General features: G+C 35.3%; 1 protein-coding gene across 1 annotated transcript in view; it reads left to right on the top strand.

Annotated features, from left to right (window-relative positions):
- KCTD8 (potassium channel tetramerization domain containing 8) overlaps window positions 1–13,957 on the top strand; it is a 234,377-nt gene that overhangs the window by 101,170 nt on the left and 119,250 nt on the right. The gene's annotated exons all lie outside the window — the stretch shown is intronic.

Genomic DNA, 13,957 nt, shown 5'->3' with positions numbered 1-13,957 from the left:
TTTCTTTAATGGTACCAGGAGAAGCATATGGCTGCCTGCATTACCATTAGCATGATTCTGGTTTATACATATAATATTGTTATATTTAAAACTAATTTTTAGATCTTATAAGTGAAAAGTTTTATGTAAAATTCTTTTATTGATCATAAATGTCAGAATGTTGATAATGCTGATATAATTTTATATAATTTTCTCATTAATTCTACTAAGGATGTATACCAAAATTGCGACGTAAAACACTTATTAATGGTTTACTGGGTTTTAGTGCTAACTAAGCATGTTTAGTTGAAAAAAAAAAAACACCTCAGGAATACTGAATTAAACAATGGGGATTTAATAGTGGCAAACAGAGGAATTTCTCCACAGAACTGCCATTCCAAGTTCAAATTTGAAGATGGAGGTTGGAAGGTCTCCAATGACCAGTAGCTCTTGCTGTCTTCAGGAGTGCATTCTGGCTTTACCTGCCACTGATTAGCACCAAGAAAAAGCTGGGTCATTCGCATCTGTTCTGCTTTATGCAGCCATTGTTTTGGTGCTGTCAGTCTTTAAATTTAGCTAGTTTAGTGAGTTTTTGGTGGTATCTTTTGGTTTATTTTGTTTTTCCCGGATGACTAATGCTATTGGACACCATTTATATGCTTATTGACCATTGTGTTTTTTATTTTGAAATGTCTTTTCAAATTGTTTTTCCATTTGGCTGGAGGAGTTATCTTTTAATTATTCGTTTGAATAATGTTTTTATATTTTGTACAAATATTTTGTCAGTTGATTATGAAACAATTGATTAATTTCCAAGTATTGGCAGTTCTCTGAAATATAATTGTAGAACTGTCCATTTCTCACTTTAGATGTGTCATTTTGTCTTATGTATTTTGAAGTTCCACTATTAGGTGCATATACATTTGGAATTGTTATGTCTTCCTGACAAATTGATCCTTCTATTGTTTGAATCATCTATTTTTTTTTAAGATTTATTTATTTATTTATTTGACAGAGAATAAGAGAGCACAAGCAGCGGGAGAGGCAGAGGGAGAAGCAGACTCCTCGTTGAGCAGGGAGCCCGATTTGGGGCTCGATCCCAGGACCCTGGGATCATGACCTGAGCTGAAGGCTGTCGCTTAACCGACTGAGCCACCCAGGCGCCCCTTTCTCTGTTTGATAGTACTCCTTAACCAGAGGTCATTTTGATATTAACCACTACAATTTTCTAAGGATTGGTGTTGTCAAGTAGTATCTTTTGCTATCTGTCTACTTTTAAACGATCTGTGTGTTTATATTTATATTTAACATATAAATATAACTCTTAAAGATAGCCTGTATTTGGGGCACCTGGGAGGCTCAGTGGGTTAAGCGGTGGACTCTTGATTTTGACTCTGGTCATGAGCTCAGGGTCTTATGATAGAGCCCTGCCTTGGGCTCCGTGCTCAGCGTGGAGTCTGAGGATTCTTTCTCCTCTCCCTCTACCTTCCCCCGCCCCACCCATGCTCACTGGCACGCTCTCTCTCATAAATAAATAAATAAATAAACAAACAAATAAATAAATAAATCTTTTTTAAAAGCTAATGTGTACTCAATTCCTGCTTTTCAAATCCACTTTGATAATTGGTTCTTTTTATTTATTTATCTGAGAGAGAGAGACAGAGATAGCAAGAGAGAGCACAGGGGGGGAGGAGAGGAAGAAGCAGACTCCCCGCTGAGCAGGGAACCTGATGCCAGACTCCATCCCAGGACCCTGGGAACATGACCTGAGCCAAAGGCCGATGCTTAACTGACTGAGCCACCCAGGGGCCCCAATAATCCTTTTTAATTAAGAGTGTTAATAAATTTATTAGTTTAGTTATTGATATGGTTGATTGTCAGCCTGTTTTGCTAATTTTTTTCTATTTGTGCCATTTGGTCTTTGTTTTTTTGTCCCTTCTACCTTTCTATTTCCCACGTAGCTTTATTTTTTATTTATTTATTTACTTTTTAAGATTTTATTTATTTATTTGGGAGAGAGAGACAAAGATAACGATAGAGACCACGAGCAGAGAGGAGAGGGAGAAGCAGGGAGCCCGATGTGGGGCTTGATCCCAGGACCCTGGGATCATGACCTGAGCTGAAGGAAGACGCTTAAGTGACTGAGCCACCCAGGTGCCCCTCCTGAGTAGCTTTAAATATTCTGTAATATTTATCCTATTGGTTATTTATTTTTAACTTACATAGTGAAATTTATTTTTTGCTTTACAGTTATATATTTTTTAAAAATGAGTAGAATTATGTCCACCACCATAATCAATACAATAGTATGTCCTATTAATACCCTGTATAGTCAGCCAGTTTTCCCACACCCAACCATTCATCTGTTCTTTATCCCTATATTTTTGTCTTTTTCAGAATATGACATAAATGGAATCAGATAGTATACAGCCTTATGGGTCCAACTCTTTCATTTGAAAAATGCATCTGATAGTCATTCATATTGCTGCATGTATTGATAGTTCATTACTTTTTATTGCAAGTACTATTTCATTGTATGGATATGCCAGAGTTTCTTTGGCCATTCCTTGTTACATTAGGGTTGTTACCTACTTTTGGTGTTTATGAAAGGATAGGTTACAGATATTCATGTAGATACTTTGTGTCAACATAAATTTTTACTTCTCTTGAATAAATACTTGTGCTATATCCACAGTGCTTAGAAAAATAGAGGAGCTTTCAGGAGATATTTTAATAAGAAATTGCAGGATATTTCTTTTAAATTTGACTTCTTATTTATATTATTTCATTCCTATTTGCAAATGTCAATGTTTGAAGTGTTTTATAATGAAACTTTAAGAATTCATATGTCATTATGTTTTATAAACTTTATAGGTCATTAATTATTCTATGAAAGTCCTGGTTCTGAGTGTTTGAGCGATCCAGTAAAACAGCTAGACCATGGAGCCTTCAAATTATGCAAATGAGCAAATAATACAAATGCAAATTTGCTAACTATATTAATGGGCAACATATAAAACTTATAGTGTTATAATCTCAAGGGTGTTGTCAGAGATAGAGGTTTTTGTTTTTGTTTTTTTAAGATTTTATCTATTTGAGAGACAGAGATAGTGAGAGAGAGAGAGCATGAGTGGGGAGGAGAGGGAGGAGGCTCTGTGCAGAGCAGGGAACCCGATGCGGCACTCGATCCCAGGACCCCAAGATCATGACCTGAGTCGAAGGCAGGCGCTTAACTGACTGAGCCACCCAGGTGCCCCAGAGATTGCAGTTTGAGTTTCATCTCTACCTTTTACTAGCTGGATGACCTTGGGCAATTCACTTTATCTAAGTCTCAACTTGTTTATCTGTAAGGTAGGGATAAAAATAAAATCTACCCAAAGGGTTTCCTGAAAGTTAAATAAGATAATGTTAGTCAAGTATTTAGGATAACACCTGACATTCTATGTATATTAGTTGTTAGTAGTATTAGTTTTAATTATACTTTTTAGATTATATTATTTAATGACACTCTAAATAATTAGTATAAATACTTTATAATCAGTTAATCTAATTATATTTGACAGAACATGAGAATTTTATGACTGTCATTTGTTCTACCAAATGACTTCTAACATTTTCTCTAAGTATGTGATTCTATATGAGTTTTTTATTGTTTCCATAACAAATTTTCACAAATTTAGTGGCTTGAACAACATGTATGGATTGCATGGATCAGAGGCCTAGGAGGGGTTTCACAGATCTGAAATCAAGATGTCAAGTGGCTCAGTCATTAGGAGTCTGCCTTCAGCTCAGGTCGTGATTCCGGGGTCCTGGGATCGAGCCCCGCATCGGGCTCCCTGCTCGGCAGAGAGCCTTCTTCTCCCTCTCCCACTCCCCCTGCTTGTGTTCCCTCTCGCTGTGTCTCTCTCTGTCAAATAAATAAATAAAGTCTTTAAAAAAAAAAAAGATGTCAACAGACCTGCATTCCTTTCTGGAGGTGCTAAGGGATAATCAATTTCCTGCTCATCTGGGTTTGTGGCAGAATTAAGTTCCTTGTTGGCTGTACACTGAAGGCCATTCCCCGCTAGAGGCCACCAGCATTCCTTGGCGTGTAGCCCCCTTGGTATTTAAAGCCAGCAACAGTGGATTGAGTGTTCTCAATATCGCATCTCTCTAAACCACTCTTCTTCTGCTGTCTTTCATTTTCAGAACAGGTTTGATTAGATTTGGCCCACTCTGATAATCCAGAATAATCTCTGCATCTTCAGGTCTTAAACTTAATCACATCTGTAAAGTTCTTTGTCACTGAAGGTAACATATTCATGGTTCTAAGGGTTAGGTCTAGGGCCCTTTTTTTTTTTTTTGGCGGGTGTGGGGTAAGCATTATTCTGCTTACCACAGATTCTAAGAATTTCTCAAGGATATTCTTTTAGTTCATATAGGACATAACACCTCAAAGATGTCAGGTTTTGCCTTTTAAAATCCATTACAACTTCAAATGCTGTCCAATGCCCTATGTCCTCTTAGACAGGAACCAATAGTTTTCTGCTCTTTGTTATATCAGAGGTTGGCTAAGCAGTTGTTGCTGTGTAGTAATAGGTGGGGAGAGAAAAGACCAAATTTGGGATGAACTAAAGAAAGGAACAAAATATATGTAAGGGATGCCAAAGCATTTGATTCTTTCTGTGTTCTTGTTTTAGCTACTTAATCATTCTTTTCTTTTTGTAAATTTTGAGCAAATGATCACACGCACACACACACACACACACACACACAATTTTTGAATTGATCCAGTTGTTACCCTGTTTGATATAATGGTACTTTTTTTTTTAAAGATTTTTTATTCATTTGAGAGAGAGAGAGAGAGCAAGCAAGAGCATGAACGGGGGGAGGGGCAGAGGAGGAGCAGACTCCCCGCTGAGCAGGCAGCCCAATGCCGGACTCTGATCCCAGGGTCCTGGGATCGTGACCTGAGCTGAGGCAGACGCCCAACCAACTGAGCCACCCAGGTGCCTCAGATGTAATGGTACTTTTAAAACAGTCTTTTTTCTTACCATTAAAATGTTAGGGTTTCTGAAAACTGTGGAATAATCCTTAGTTCCCATTTTAAAATTTATTTTTCAAGTTAAGGGATCTTTTGGCTATACATCTAACACAAATCCCCAAATTTCTTGTTATGTATTAACCAATATTGTATTTCTTTTTTCCTCAATAAATAAGGCATGAATTATAGTTATATATTTTGACTTTTTAAAAAATGCCTTTTGCAGTTTTTAAAGAAGTCAGTTGTATCATAACTAATAATCACTTTGCTAACTACAAATTCCTATATCATACTTGGTTTTCATATGACTCTAGTAGGTAAATTAGGCAAGTAATTTCTCCATTTTGGAGATAAAGTCATTGTCAGCCAGCATAAACTATAGATTTATCTGTTAAATTATACCTTCATGATTTTGACCTGTTTTTTTTCTTTTCTCCAAAATCTAAATTCCCCTGCCATGCAAGATTGGTGAAGAATAGAAAAAGAGATCCTACATTTTCTCTTTTAAATTCAGAATGTGCTCTCCTGTTCAAAAAAGGCCTCAACTAGCTCTTGCTCTACTCTGTTCTCTTGTGAGTATATATATATAAGGGACTTATATAAAAATATAAGACTTATATTTTTATAAATTAAAATATGAGATTTTTCTATTATAAATACAAGTTAGGTTCCTCATCATCTTCCCTACAATTTCCTTCCTCTAAAATGTCCAATTCAAAATGTATACTTTAGAAGAATCCCTGATTGGCTCTACAATAGTTAGGTCAATTATAATTTGTTTTACTTTGTAATTAATTATTAGATTGAACATTTTGGAGGTATTTACTACCTATGTGCATTTCTTCTTTTATTATGTATCCCTTGAGGTTCTTTCCTGGATTAATTCCTTTTTTGACATATTTATTCTAAATATTTTCCCATTCATCATTTTAACTTTATTTGTTTTCATTTATCATTTCTTAAATCATTTTTAAACATAAAAGGGTTCTCTGAATAGAGATTTATTATATAACAGTTTTATTTTATTCTACATTTCTTTTGATATAGAAAATTGACATATAATTTTATTCTTTTTTTTTTTTTAACAAAGTGCTCATCAGTTCTTTTTATATCTCCCAATAAAGGTATGTAGTTTTCTCCCAATAGGTGTCACACATTTATTGTTTGGTATATTTTATTTTCATGATATTATGGCTGTTTATATATTTTCTGTTACTGCTACAGAGAAAAGTTAGTGATTTTTGCACTTTTATCTTCTTCCTAGCCATTTGAATGGGATTTTTATCTTTAGTTTTTCAGCTGATACTTTGCAAATAGTCATACTTTCTCTTATAATTATAGCTCCTATTTATGTTTCATGTTTTTTGTTATTTTATAGACCAAAGATAGCAGCAATTTTTGGTTTTTTGATTTGGGTGCCTTCAATGGAAACATAAAAAAATGCTATCCAGGGATGCCTGGGTGGCTCAGTCGTTAAGCGTCTGCCTTCAGCTCAGGTCACGGTCCTGGGGTCCTGGGATGGAGTCCCGCATCGGACTCCCTGCTCAGCGGGGAGCCTGCTTCTCCCTCTGCCACTCCCCCTACTTGCGCTCACTCTCTCTCTCTCTGTCAAATAAATAAAATGTTTTTAAAAAATCCTATCTATTTGAGAATGACATGCTTCATGACTTAAGGGAATACTCTTTATTCCTGATTTTTTAATTGGGTGGTATTAAAACTTACCAAATTAAATTTGGTTCCATGATGTTCTTTTTGCTAATTTGTCCTATTGGTAAGATACATTATTTTATCAGTAATTCTAACATTAAGTAATTTCATATTTCTGAGATGAATCTTTATTAGGTACTTTTTAAAAATTTTTTTCATTTTTATTAACATATAACGTATTATTTGTTTCAGGGGCACAGATCTGTGATTCAACAGTCTTACACAATTCACAGCGCTCACCATAGCACAAACCCTTCCCAATGTCCATCACCCAGCCACCCCATCCTTCCCACCCCCCACCACTCCAGCAACCCTCAGTTTGTTTCCTGAGATTAAGAGTCTCTTATGGTTTGTCTCCCTCTCTGATTTCGTCTTGTTTCATTTTTTCCTCTCTTCCCCTATGATCCTCTGCCTTGTTTCTCAAATTCCACATATCAGTGAGATCATAGGATAATTGTTTTTCTCTGACTTACTTCGCTTAGCATAATACCCTCTAGTTCCATCCACGTCATTGCAAATGGCAAGATTTCATTTTTTTATTAGATACTTTTGATTAGTGTTTTAATATTCTATAAAATTAGATTTGCTAATGCTTTATTCAAAAATTTAAAACTTTATACTTCTATACTTTATTTTTTCTGTTATGGTCAGAGATTCTTTGAGGTTATACTTCTTTCATTGAATCAGAGGATGCTCTCCTTCTTTTGCATTCTCCAGGTAATTATAATTATAATTTTTCTTATTCTATATCTATACTGTACCTATAACAGATATTATCTGTTCCTTGAAAGCATACTGTATTCACTAATAATTCTCAATTCACTATAAAAACTGCCATTTTTACAAAAATATTCTTTCTCATCATTAAAGTATCTCCTAGACTGAGAATCTTTTTCATGGTTTTCAGGATTTTTGTTTATTTGTTTTTGTTAAGAATTCCACTTAAAAATAATTTTCCAATTCCAAAGATGATCAATTTTGTTAGCATAGACTGATACACAGCACCATAATTTTCAAATATTTTTAATACGTGCTATATGTAAGTTTTTAATCCTAACTTTATTTGTGCTTTCTACCTATCTCATTAAAAAAAGATGTTTTGGAAAAAAAATAAAAATAAATGTTTTGCCAGAACCAAATGTATCTAGTTGTCTATTTGACTACTTTTAATTTCTGTCTAAAACCATTTTATGTTGTCTCTTGTCTGATGAAAATGTAATCATTTATGAATTTACCTATTATGTATTAACATTAAAATATGTTTATGTATGTTATTCTGATTTTGGATGTATTCCAGATAATCTGCAATTGTATGTTTGGATTTCTCTTTGATGGTAAACAGTTGAGCAAAGTATTTCAAAATTTCCAAGGCATATTTATTTTATGAACTTGTAATCCTCCCTTGTTTCTGTCCTCAGCCTTAATATTTACTATTGTCAATTTGATGTTTTATTCCCTTGTGATCATATATTAGTTTATATCCTGAATTTTTTGTTGTTATGTTAAAGGATTTTCTGACATTATTATATATTCTCCTCAAACCTGTATTTTAAGTGGCTGTATGTTATTGCATCATATAGTTGTCTTTAAAAACTTCCATTAATTATAATTCAATCCTTATGAGACTTATGTAATTAACTAATACCTTGATAAATACCCTTGTAAATAAATCTGTATGCCTACCTCTAGTTATTTCTTAGAATAAACTCTCAGAAGTAGTATTACCGAGTAAAATTGGTGTAAACACTTAATAAAAGTAATAATAATGACAATAATAATAATAAGCTAGTGAGGACTTTGTTTGCATATGCCCAGTTTAATTTGTTCCCATGTCATGTTGTGATTAGAAGATGTATCCTGCATAATTTCTGCTTTGGAATCTTTGGAGGATTTTTGGTGGCTTACTACAATGAAATGTGTGCTGCATGATGAAGGGAATTTCATCTTTTGTTCTTTGCTGTGTCCCAATTACTAGAAGAGTGCCTGGCACATGGTAGACATAACACCCAATGTATCCAGTGACTTCTAAAAACTCTTTAGTGGTTTACTGGAATAAAAAATATATCTCTTTGAAGAGTGCTAAGTTCAATATACAATAGCTGTTAACTTTATTAATTCTAGTCTGTAAATTCTGTCCTAATTTCTGTCTTCTAAATTGACAATAAGTTGGTAGTGGTATCTACAGTTTCTTATATTTCCAATAATCTTTATATCTTTAATGATACCTTTTTAGTGTTTGAAGGGTTATACATATTATATCATTCTATGAGTATTAATTTCTAAGTATATAAAGTGATCGACCCTCCTTTCCTTAATTCCCTTGGCAACTAGTAATATAGCCATTACTCCTTTTTACATTTGGATTTGCCTTATGTTTTTGCTTTTCATTTTTGAATTTCTTCTGTCAAAAGAGTCTCCATGTCCATATTTTCAACCTCATTCTCTTTAGTATCTCACATCGTTAGCTTGGTTGCTATATCATCTTTTCTTTACTTTCTAATCTCTTACATATTACTAGATACAATGATCACTTATTAAATGTTTGAAGATCCATGATGGGGTCAGTTAGGAGCAGTCATCAGGACATTCCTTGAAGGACTATCAGCTATGGTTACTAAAGTAATCATGGAAAGCTTGACCTTAATTATATCTGCCCATATGCTCGTCTCTGCCCTAGCCAACTGTGAATCACCTGGAAGATGTGGATAAAACATAGTACTTGGGAAGTATTGATTTCTTTCTTTAAGACAAGTAGCCAGGATTTTGTCCAGAACATATCCAGTAACAATCTTACATGGTTTTTTGGTGACTTATATAAGCACAAGATATTCTCTATACAACCTGCTATTCTATGTAATTTGAGACAGTAATATTGGTTATTGGCCTCACATCTTTTCCAGGCTCTGTATTAGTTTTTTTATATATATATTTATTTCCAATATCAATGAAGAGATACAGTTTTTCCCAAGGTCTAATAAAGTACCTGTATATTCTTTGAGGTATTCATTCCACTGTTTCCTTTGGTTAAAATGAGAAAGCTCCAAATTGAGTTGGTTGTTTGGGCCATTTAAAAACAACAAAAAAAAAGAATGGCATTGTTCTCTGTTCAGTCTGGACAATTGTGCTAATCATTGAGAATACAGCAGGCATATTGAAATGAATTGGTCACTGCCTTTGGCCTCAGTGTTGGTCTATCAAGTAGTTCTCAGTTGGGGAGTGATTTGGCCCTCCCCTCCCAGGGGACATTTGACAATGTCTGAGATATTTTTGCTTGTCCCAACTGGGAAAGTGCAAAAACAATGTGGAGAGAAAAGGCCAGGGATGGTGGTAAGCATCCTATTATTCACAGGACACTGTATACCACTACAAAGTATTATCCAACCTTAAATGTCAATAGTGCTGCAGTTGAGAATCCCTGCTGGATCATATAAAACAGAAGGTATTTTTGAAAGAGCGACATGAATGTGGAACATGTGTGATAACTGGTGCTATAAAAATAGAATCATTCATGATGAAATTAGTATGATGAATTTGTCTTTTCATAACTATTGAGTTTTTTAATGTTAATTACCATACATTACATCATTAGTTTTTGATGTAGTGTCCCATGATTCATTGTTTGCATATAACACCCAGTGCTGCATGCAGTACGTGCCCTCTTTAACACCCATCACCAGGCTAACCCATCCCCCCCCACTCCCCTCCCCTCTAGAACCCTCAGTTTGTTTCTCAGAGTCCATAGTCTCTCATGGTTCCTCTCCCCCACTGATTTCCCCCTCTTCATTTCTCCCTTCCTACTATCTTCTTTCTTTTAAAATATATAATGTATTGTTTGTTTCAGAGGTACAAACCTGTACCTCTGAAACTATTGAGTTTTTTTTTTTAAAGAGAAAGACTAATACAGTGAGAACCTACTCCTCTTTCATTTATACTTGTCTTGCCTGTTTCATTAATGGTAAAAGCAAGTGAGATAATGTGAGAAACTGAAAGTGCTTTGTAAAAAGTGAAATGGCACATAAATGTAAGGTAGAATTGCAAATGAAGGCATTCAAGTCAATAACCATTTATTGAGCACTTACGCTATATGATTCTACTGGGAATAAAAATGTTGAATAATATTCCATTCTCTTCTATGTTGAGAGACTGAAATTTATAGACTGGGGATTAATACTTTTTAGAAGTGGAATACTTGATTTGAAACAACATTTAAGACATTTGTATGAGAGCAGTGTGGGACAGCCATGCCTGAAGATCCTGGACCATGTTTCTCTCATGTTCATTCTAACAATCCAGCTCCACTGTCATCTGTTGGACACATACTGAAATTCTGTATAGATTGTGATTGGAAAAGAAAAGTCAACTGCTAAGAAGATCAGTTAGAAAAACATTGGCTGAGCAAGTCTAGCTCCTTCATGGTAATTCAGAACACTGAAATTTAGAGGATGGGTGACTTACTTAAGATTCTGTAGCTAGAAAATAATTGAATGATCAGTGAAATTTAGGTCTTCTGACTCCTTAGACTATTTCTTTTAGCATATTGCATTAAACTTTATGTCTGGTAAAAGGTGATGATCTGAGAGAAATTTGTTCTGTTTTTTTGTTTTGTTTTTTAAGATTTTATTTATCTATTTGACAGAGAGAGAGAGCGCGAGAGAGGGAACACAAGCAGGGGGACTGGGAGAGGGAAAAGCAGGTTTCCCGCTGAGCAGGGAGCCCGATGCAGGGCTCGATCCCAGGACCCTGGGATCATGACCTGAGCCGAAGGCAGACGCTTAACGACTGAGCCACTCAGGTGCCCCTCTTCTGTGTTTTAATTGAGGGTATCTATTAGTTTCTATGGAATAACTGTGTAATAATTTCTAACCATGTGTCCCTTATTTTAGGTTTTTGAAAAATTGATCTCGGAATGTTAGTTATTTGCATGGACTCTTGTAGGATTGCATGCATTCTCTCTCCATATATATATATATTATATACACATATATATAGTATGTCATATATGTATCTGTCTTGTATGTCATATATACACATATGACAGAATTTCTGTAAATTGCTACCTCCAAAATCAACAAGAAATATTAGCAGTGAATTTTCTACTCAAAAATGGCAATTTTTCTTGCAGATTGATTTGCAGTCAAATGCTCTATTCCTGAACTCTAGCCCTCTTGCAGATTGATTTGAATTCACTTTGTGTCACGTTCATTATATCAAAAACAATATAATTATCCCATCACCAAGACCTTATCATGATCTGTTTTCTCTCATTGATAGCAAATCATTTTTTCAATGCTTTATAATAGAATAAAGAATATTATCTTCAGTTTATATATTTTTCTAAAAGAAAATAATTTTACAATACTATGATTGTTAAAGTGTTTAGGCACTTTTACTCCTATCATCATTGAATTAAAATATCCTCAACACTGTGTGTGGCTATATGTAATTAATACTCTTGTCCTCATTTTTTTAACTTGGCATTATTAGAGGCTACAAAATTCAGAATATGTACTTAGGGTCCGACAATTAGAGCTATTTTTGGCTTCAAAAATCTGCCTAACTGAGAAAAAGCAGATTGCTTCAAAAATGTAATTTTCTTATATATTTTATTTTAGTTTTATTTTTTAAAAATATTTTATTTATTTGACACATATATATAGAGAGAGAGCACAAGCAGGAGTAGCTGCAGACGGAGGGAGAGGGAGAAGCAAGCTGTCCGCCGAGCAGGGAGCCCGCAGGGCTCGATCCCAGGACCCTGGGATCATGACCCGAGCCAAAGGCAGACGCTTAATCTACTGAGCCACCCAGGCGCCCCTATATTTTATTTTTTCACTGATTTTCTTTAGAAGTCATGTGAAGCTATAATGCCTTCTTAGTTTACAAAGTACCTGGGATTATGGAACAATTTCTTCCTTAATGAAAACTGTTTGACATGTGTAGTCCACAAAAAGTAAAAGTTTTCTCGTCTTATCAGGAGCATCTCTTAGGCCTTAATGACATGTGATGAGAATGGGGTTGGGGGACGTGTCACAGTGTGGCATGCCTCCTCTGTGCACTGAGAATACATTTGTGCCAAAGCCCTCCCTTCTCTGGCTCAAATGAGAAAGTGATCGAAACTCTGAGTCAGCATCATGGACACATTGTCTTCAACATCACTGTCATCATTATCATCACAGCTGACTCCAGCATAAATTGAGTCCTACTTGTACTGTGTACCATGCGTCTTGAATATATAACCTCATTTAATTTTCATGGCAACCTTTCTGGTAGCCATTTTCAAACCTAATATATAGCTTTATTCACTGAGGCTCAAAGAAAGGCAATTTTACTCAAGTTCATACCTCCAGGAACCGTCAGACTCTGATTTATAGCTAGTTGTCTCTGATTTTAGATTTTCCAGTTTTTTCTCCATAACTGCATACCACAATTAACAACTTAGTTTTTATCCTAAAAGCTACTAAAAAGATGGGCTGGAGCCTCTGCAAAACAGATAACATCTTGGGATAATGCTAACATCCATGAATAACAAAGCACAAATATGGCATGTGAAACTCAATCCCAGAGATACAAACTTTCTAAAAATTCATAAAGTAAGAAGAGAAATTGATGCATTTGAGAAGGGAAGAATTAAATAAAACATGAGAATGATCTAGTGACAGTGTTAGGGAGAAGTGAGGACAGCTTTGGCCTGAGGTTGCAAGCTAATCGACAGTGTGGGTGTAATTTTTGTAAGTGAACTATCTGTCTGAGGCATGACCCACATTTGTACATCTTACAGGAAGTTCTAATAGCATATTCCTGATGGCCAAAGGACTCACACAGAGATCCACTTAACCACTGTGTTTCAGACATATCTAATCTGAAAGGTGAGGCTTTTAGTTACATTAAAAAATAGAGTGAAAATAGAAAAAGCTGACAGGCTCATGTACATTTTTTTTCCCTGAATTGTTTCTTTTTTTTTTTCTTTTTATTTGAGAGAGAAAGAGCATGAGAGAAGGAGAGAGCGCACAAGCAGGGGGAGGGGCAGAAGGAGAGGGAGAAGAAGGCTCCCCACTGAGCAGGGCTGTATCCCAGGACCCCAGGATCACGACCTGAGCTGAAGGCAGACGCTTAACTGACTGAGCCACCTAGGCGCCCTGTTGGGGCTTTTCTATATTGAATATAAAATAGATGCGGTGGCCAGATTGTGAGGTGCCAAGCCATGAAATTTCATGTGATAATTATCATGGCATTCTTGGGAAATTCCAATAG

This window comes from Zalophus californianus, chromosome 2, assembly GCF_009762305.2.
Source record: "Zalophus californianus isolate mZalCal1 chromosome 2, mZalCal1.pri.v2, whole genome shotgun sequence".
In the NCBI taxonomy this organism is placed as follows: Eukaryota; Metazoa; Chordata; class Mammalia; order Carnivora; family Otariidae; genus Zalophus; species Zalophus californianus.
This window is presented reverse-complemented; position numbering and strand designations above follow the sequence as displayed.